Source organism: Canis lupus, chromosome 3, assembly GCF_011100685.1.
Source record: "Canis lupus familiaris isolate Mischka breed German Shepherd chromosome 3, alternate assembly UU_Cfam_GSD_1.0, whole genome shotgun sequence".
Classification (NCBI taxonomy): domain Eukaryota; kingdom Metazoa; phylum Chordata; class Mammalia; order Carnivora; family Canidae; genus Canis; species Canis lupus.
Window position 1 is genome coordinate 46,117,956 of NC_049224.1, and position 8,397 is coordinate 46,126,352.

Consider the following 8,397-nt stretch of genomic DNA (forward strand, 5'->3'; position numbering starts at 1 on the left):
TCTTATCTGGGTTGTTGTTTTGTTTTTTTTTAATTTCACTTGTTTGGTTTGTTGGCACCTCTCCTTTCAGAAGTCATTTGACCTCTTGAGTCAGTCTCCTCCCTCTTATTAACCAACAGCTCAACAAAGATCCTTTTTTAGTAAAAGTAGAATGTGAATTGGTTATAGGCTGCTTTTAATGGTTTTAATGAAAATCAAGGAATCAATAATAATATACAAAAATGCTGACTTGATACTGGTCACACATTTGATTTAGTGATTCCGTGGTCATTCATCCATTTCTAAATCCATTGTTTGGGAAGTTAAGTCATAGATGTGTGACATTATACTCTTTGAGGGTAGTAAGAATAATAATTCTGCTTTGCAAATATGAAAAGGGCTACATCTATGGCAGAAAAAAAAAGAGATTCTATTGGTTTTATTTACTTAATTTTTCAGATTTTATACTTGAATCTCTTTCCCCAGGGCTGCCAGCACACCATTTTCTCATTCATCATTATGCTAACACATTGACCCCAAATTAAATGACAATTAGGATATATCTTTCAGGATGTTAAGGTATCTGGATGAAAAGTGAATCATCTCAATGTATTGTCTAAGTGATACGAAACACAAAAATGGTTGGAAATACCCTGATATTTGATGTCATAGAAACAAAACAATCAGTTGACATTTGAATTGTTCATCTTTCAATGGAGTGTTTTGGCAACACAAGGATGGGTCTCAAATCACCTTTTTCTCCAGTGGCTTTGAGTTGTGATTTCAATTCTCAATTATTTTTCAGATCAACCTCAGGATGTTTGCAAAGCCAGGACTCTGTTTGAATGAGAAGGCACACCTTAGAAGTCCAGTAGCAGCACACCTTTTCTGGGACTCACACTTTTCCTCAAATTATTCTAATCTCACTAGCTCTAGGGTCTATTCCTCTCTCTCTCCCTTTCTCTCCCACAGACACACACACGCATTCACAAGCGTATACATACACAGAAGCCATCCCATTCAGTTTCTATCTAACCCTTACTTGGGGGAAGCAGCCATTATTAGCTGGTTTCAGGGTTGAGGGACCCATTGTAGGGCAGATTCCTTAGATGATAAAGATAGACAGCTTAGGAGAGCATCATCTGCCATTATGGGTTGGATAAGCCCTGTTCACTTAATAGTTATATTTTGCAGATCCCAAAGGAAATAAAAAAAAATTAAGTCTTATCGGAGATACCAATGGCAATGGGGAAAGAAGAGTCACTCAGCACTCACACTACCTTGGACCTTTATCCAGGCAGTACCATCCTTTAGGGAGACCCTTTAGCCTGATCCACCTGCCTAAGGCTTCAAGTCCTCCCTGAAGATTCAGCCTTAATGTTTCTGTGAAACCACAGAACCTGTCCCTGTGTGGATGGGAGGGTCCCTTTCTCTTGTCCATCACTCTCTGCCACACCTGTGTTGCTTTGGATTCACTATTGCCCATTCCAGACTGTGAGCTCTTTGTGGCCAGAGGTTACATCTTACCATTTTCATAGTTCAGAAAACTATCCAAGCCCTGACAACTAGTCAATCTTAGTGAATGCCACCTCACAAAATGTTTCCTTTTCCCTAAGCCGGTGTACTTCCTTTGAGGGTAAACTTGGATATATGGCAAATCCTGTGTATATATGTTTCTGTATATTATAAACACTCCAGCCAGGCCTCTGTATGTTCTGGCCCAGTCCTGAGCTCCATAAGGTTTGAGGTAAGAGTTCACCTAAAATAGCTGGATCCATGGGGAAGGGGAAGGCAATCAGTGGCAAAGAGGCTGAAGTCGTTTAAGGAATGCTCTCACAGAACTACAGATCTAACAACCCTTTTCAGAATCCCCAAGGAAGAGTTGTATCTATGTCTTTCATTCATCCATTCAATCCACGAGTTGAGGGCTTACAGGGTGCTGAGACAACAGTGATGAGCCAAACAGAAAGAGTACAGTCTTGGTATGTAATGTGTAATAAATTACATACATCTTGCTGTACAAACCTCACAAGCCCGGTAGGAAAAGGGTAAGGATGCAAGATGAGGGATGAGGGCAGGAGAGTCTGAGTGGCCCTGAATAAGGGGTGTTTGAGAGAGGACCACAGCTGGGAAGGAATTCACAGTGGTAAAAGAGTGGCTGCCCTATTTTGTCACAGAGAAAAAGGGAGGGCAGCCAGGGGAGGTCAGAGGTGAACATGTCAGGAGAGAGGTTGGGAAAATGAGAATATGTGAGCAATCTACTCTGAAAACCATGATTACAACTCAACTCTGAGCCTCTGCTCTTCAGCAGAAAGAGCTCTACAATCAGAGATACTTGCTCTAAAATACCTCAGGACAAAACTGGCCACGTGGGAGACAAGTATTTATTGTAGTGAGCCTGTTCTTAAAACTTTCTCAGCAGCTGTCTCAGTCTCAGCATCCGTGAAAGGTTGGATACGAGTTGAACCTTTGGTGGGCAAGGCCCACAAGAGACCTCACCCTGGAATCTGATAGTCCTGTGTCTGACTTGAGTACATTAATTTGCAAAAAAAAAAAAAGGGGGGGGGGGGGTGGCTTTCAGAGGGCAGTTCAAAGCCCAGCTGGCTTAGAAGATGGTACAAAACAAGGACCATACCATGGAGGAGCATGCTCTGAAAACAGGACTTGGGTGGCTTCTGTCAGTGTGGCTGGCATCCGGGTAGGGTTCCAAATGTTCCCATCCTGCACAGGACTCTGTCTGCTTGGAAACAAAGCCAGGTCGGTGCTGACTTTAATGGCCTTTTCCGTTTCTCTCCCGACAAAGATTAAAGTTTATAGTGGTGCATTCCGATCTTATTAAACACCGAGTGGCCCCCCATCAGAAATTTCAGGAAATGAGGGACACAGCATCCAACACAATACAAATTCTTTTGTGTTTCTTCTTCTGTGAAGGGGTGAGTTAGGCCTTCAAAAAGGGGATGAGGCAGCTTTAATAATGAGAAAAAAAAATGAAAGGAGAAGGGAAGAAAGGTGCCTTAGTTGTCTCGGCAGCTGATCAACAAAGAGGCAGTCGTGAGCTGTAACCTCTTGGAGCTGCAGTCTGGAACATGACACATGTCAGCCTATGATAAATGGTGCAGAGTGTGTGCAATTTCAAGCGCAATGCCCTTGAGATGCTCAGGACCCCGATCGCAAATGTTATTGTTAAATTAAACCTTAAAGGAAGGATTGGAAAGAAGAATGGGGGTGGGGCTGGTGTGTGTGTGTGTGTGTGTGTGTATACACACACAATGTGTGTGTATGTATGTATACAATAAAAAATGCATAAAAGGAGGAGAGGAGGAAATAATAGGCCAAGTGAAGAGATAAAACTTTCTCTTTTTCACCTAACTGAATAAAAAAGCATCCTCTGAAAACTATCCAAGATAGAAGACTTCTGTTTGTTTTCCCCTCATGCAGTGTTCCAAATTACTTTGATCGGCATAGCTAACTCAGACTCTCTGGTTGGTACATTTGCTCTGATCTTTTATTCTCACCTTTGGTCATCCTGACATCACTGGCTCTCCATTTTGCTTTTGCATCCTATGTGTGATGCACATGTGATATGTGTGAGTATGTCTGTGTGGTGTGTTTATCTAGAGCTAATGGCTGAAAACCTCTCTCATCCACTCATCCCTTATTGACACACCTCCAACACCTACACTAATTAATTTAATGCAGGAAACACTGGATAGGATGATAGAAGGCAAAGGGGAGGGGGAGAGGATGTTGTAGGAAGGGAATATGAATCTGAGAACTGGTTAGCTACAAAGGCTCCAATTAATCAGTGATATGTGTGCCATGAAAAACTAGATCGAGAGATGACAATGGAAAAACCCACACAAGCAAATGAAAATTGGGATAACAAAATGTAACAAGTGGAGTTGTTTTCCTGTAGAATAAATAGTTACAAACAATAGGTAGGATAATTGAGCATCTTTATCATGTGACCATGCCTGCCAATCACAATCCCAAATTTCCCTTGTGGACTAAAAGTATCATTATTGGTCTAGAAGTGACTGAACCAAAGGGATTGGCTAGTGAAAAGAGGCACATAATTTTGTTCTGGAGAGAGTCCATGCTGAAGGGATTTATTTACTTTCCCCCTCCCCACTACACATTCAGATGAAAGGATGTTTAATAGAGGGGAAAAAACCCAGATTACAAAAGAAAGGGCATCCAAGGCTTGTTTTGTGCATCTTGGCCATGGTTGCCTAGCATCTTTGAAAACTAGAATCCTTTTTTGGTCTTTTGGAAAAGTTCACCCAGGTTTCTTGTTATTAAAGAAAATAAACATCAGACAAAACAGGACTTTATCAAAACTATAAATAATTCAATGCAGATGGATTTTAAAAGCAAGCAGATTTTCAGAGTGTGGAGCACGGCAGGGTTTGGGTAGAAACAGAGAGGGAATATAAACAGAAAAAAAGAAATGAAATTATGAACTTGTTGAGGAAAATAAATAGACACATAAAACTAATTGAAAAGAAAATAAAAAGGGACCACTCAAAAAACGAGGCAGCCTTCCCAGAGTTCTGTGCAGTGGCATGTTGCCTGCAGCCATTAACTAATGAAAGACCACCTATCTGAACCACCATTGAGTGTAGACTGCTGGCCACCAGAGAAAATATTGATAGGTCTTCCACTTTAAGTATTTGAGAATGAACTCCAGGGAGATTGTCTGGGGCTCAAATTAGTGTCAAAACTGTGGTTAGAATCCAGTAAACTGGGGTCCTTGGTTCAGTGCTTTTTCTACCAACATGGCACCAGAAGTGGCATTAACTTCTATATAACATCTCAATTAAACATAAAACCCAGTTCCCCTTGGACCCAGTACCAGATCACCAGGCAATAATAGTTTCAATTTTTTTAAAAGATTTATTTATTTATTCATGACAGAGAGAGAGAGAGAGAGAGAGAGAGAGAGAGAGAAAGGCAGAGACATAGGCAGAGAGAGAAGCAAGCTCCTCACAGGGAGCCTGATGCGGGACTTGATCCTCGGACATGGGATCACGCCCTGAGCCAAAGGCAGATGCTCAACTGCTGAGCCACCCAGGCATCCCAATAGTTTCAATTTTTTAACTCCTTTCCCCAAAACAATGCTGCAGGAATAACAAAAGCAAAAGGAAAGGGAATTATGCATTTAAGGGATGCCTATGCATTTTCCTTAATTATGCATTTAAGGAAAAGCTTCAAAGGGGAGCATGGGCACCTGATGAACTTAGATGTTACAATCCTTTGAGTTGGGAGGAGAGGTGGCACTCCCTGAATTGCACAGAAAAAAATTGCTTCATGGGCCAGCAGGTGGGTTATTTCCTCCAACAAACCCCCTCCATTCTGCTTTGCAGATCGGAAGAGAATGAAGGAAGATAGTCTGCTTCTCCAGGTGAAGCAGGAAATAGCTTTCAACTGCTTCTATGGTAGTTGGTGTCACCACTATTCCACTGATGGTCTCCTCTTTGCCTCTCTTGCAGCAGTCCTTGCAGATATTATAAAGCTCACTGACAGTTCTTTATTGATTTACTAAAGGGGGATTCATCAAGTCTCACTCTGAGTTATGTGGGCCAGGTAACAGCGAAGGAGCTTTACGTTTGGCTTGGTTTGGTTTTTAATAAATCTTCATGACAGTCATGAAGTGGATCAAACTAGTTTGCAAGATATGTAGAACCAGGTTTGAAGCAGTCAACAAACACTTTCCACCCTCTACTGCCAGGGTGCTACTTCTTTAGGAACTCTGGGAGATGGAAAATGAAAAATGCCAGTGAGGGCCTGCCCTGCATCATATAGCTGTGGCCAGTCATTCCATGGCAGGCACATGAGCAGGAGGGCCCTCTGCTGTGCCTCAGGGTTGTTTTCAGAAAAGACCTGATCATTTTGAGCTGGCAGCTGAGCCAAGTGTTAACTGCAACTATCAACTATCGCGGCACATTCTTCTTGGGAGAGTCAAGGTCTCAAACATTAAAGATGGAGACCTAATCAACAATGTTAGAGAGCTGCTCTTGCATCCTTGTGGAGAGGGAAATCATCCTTTCCTCCATCAGGTGAACGTGCCATTTCACCGTATTTCAAGTGTTAAGTCCTTTCTTTTCCAGTATCACGACACTAAGCTACCTAAATATTGTTGATACATAAACAGTAGACTCCAAATCATAATTCTTATTCATATGGTGTATGTGTCCCATCTCATTGCTGGGAGCAACTCAGTATTCAACATCTAGAATCTCAGATCCAATCTTTCAGGAAAGCAAATGCCTTGGGAGGGCATACTTTCTTTAGTAAATGACTAGGGTAATTGCTACTAGAGTGTTTTTAAATGACATATTTGCAATCAAACTCCAATTTAAAATTACCTCCATGAGCAGCCCTACCTTACAATAATTTAGAAAGCCTGATATTACTGACATGTGTATGCATTGTCTGAAAGAGGAGGAGTAAGGGGGATTCACCAAGAGCAGTGCTCAAATGGTCATGACTTGAATGTCATCTACTCTGAGTGAAGAGCATCCATTAAAAAAAGAGAGAAGAGAAAAAAAGAAAAGAAAAGAAAAAAGAAAAGAAAAGGCTTCCTTTTGTATTTATTTTTTTCTTTTTAAATCTACTTCGTAGCTCCAATCCTGCCTTGTGCATTGCCAACATTAATACCCAAATATAAGGCCAATCCAAATTCTACCCACTTAATCATTGGCCCCATAAAACTTTCCTCTCACACTTTAATGAGAACTTAGTCCAGGGGCACCTGGGTGGCTCAGTTGGTTAGGTGTCCGACTTGTGGTTTTGGCTCAGGTCCTGGTGTTGGGGATGTAGGTTTGAACCTCATGTCGAGCTCTGTGTTGGGCATGGAGTTTGCTTAAGATTCTCTGTCCCAGGGAGCCCGGGTGGCTCAGCAATTTAGCCTACCTTCAGCGCAGGGCCTAATGCTGGAGACCCAGGATCAAGTCCCATGTCAGGCTCCCCACATGGGGCCTGTTTCTCCCTCTGCCTGTGTCTCTGCCTCTCTCTCTCTCTCTCTCTCTCTCTCTCTCTCTCTGTCTCTCATGAATAGATAAATAAAATCTTAAAAAAAAAAGACTTTCTGTCCCTCTCCCTCTACCATCCTCCCCCAGCCCCCACTGCCCCTGCTCTTGTGTGTGTGCATGCTCTCTCAAAAAGAGAGAGAGAGAGAGAGAGAGAGAACTTAGCACAGCAAGTAAAAATATTCACTCTGGCAGATGAGAGTTGATCAGAATGGCCTTCTCACTAGGTATCCAGACTTCAAGCTCATTGCTGAGTTGCTCTTCCTATTTTCTATTTCCTATAAGTGAATGTCCTAGTATCACTAGCATTGCTCTTAAGGACATTAATGACCAACTCCACCCTCTGATCATTGTGAACTTCTTCTTTGACAATTGCTATGATCTGTCTATGTTTTATTTCTTAGGACAGGGTTGCTTTCTCTGGAACGTCCCTTTCCTTCTGTTCCTTATATAAGTGGAGAAACCCAAGTTATCCATAAAGAAACTTTAAGATGCCATGGCCTTTTGAGTTATGGCCGCCTGCCTCCTATCCTCATTTCCTTTCTCCCACAATATTTATTGAGCATATTTATTATGATCCAGGCATAGTGCTGGCTACTGACTACAGTGGTTAGCAGAAAGATGTGACTCTTATTCTCACAGAAACTGCAGTCACCCAAGCTACTCTCTTCCTTCCATCCTGACATTTTATTTGAATCATACAACATCAGGAGAATCTGGGTGGCTCAGTAAGTTAAGTGTAACACTCTTGATTTCAGCTCAGGTCATGATAATAGGGTCATGAGACTCAGCCCCGCATCAGGCTCCACACTGGGTGTGGAGTCTGTTTAAGATTCTCTCTCTCTCTCTCTTTCTGCCCCTCCCCTGCTCTCTCTCTTAACAAAAAATAGATCACACTGCATCAAATTAAAGTTATTTATATTCACTTCTATATTCATAGGGCACATTGGGCACTGCATGACCCCAAACCATGCTTGATTCAGTGCCATACTTCTGTACCTGGCATAACATTCAATAAAGGTTTGTTAAATTAATTTTTTCTTTAAATCTATAATGTTGAGATAGAGAAGAGAAGGCTTATCTTGAATTAATAAAAAGGAATGTAATTTATTAGCAAGATGATGAACAATAAGGTTGAAGGAATTGGCTGGGACACTGATTATCTCAGACTCTCTTCTCAGGAGTGAGTACTGAGTCTCTGATTGAGAGGACAGGTCACACACACATAGAAAGGTTCCAGATGCTTTGGCTCATTTTATAAACTCTGCTCACTCCTATCATTCTGCTCTGCTGCTGATGGCCTTACATTATTAGTGTTGACTTTCAATTAGTGTCAGTTTTCCAAAAATAATATTTTTAGGAAGCTTCTATTCAGACTCCAAACTGA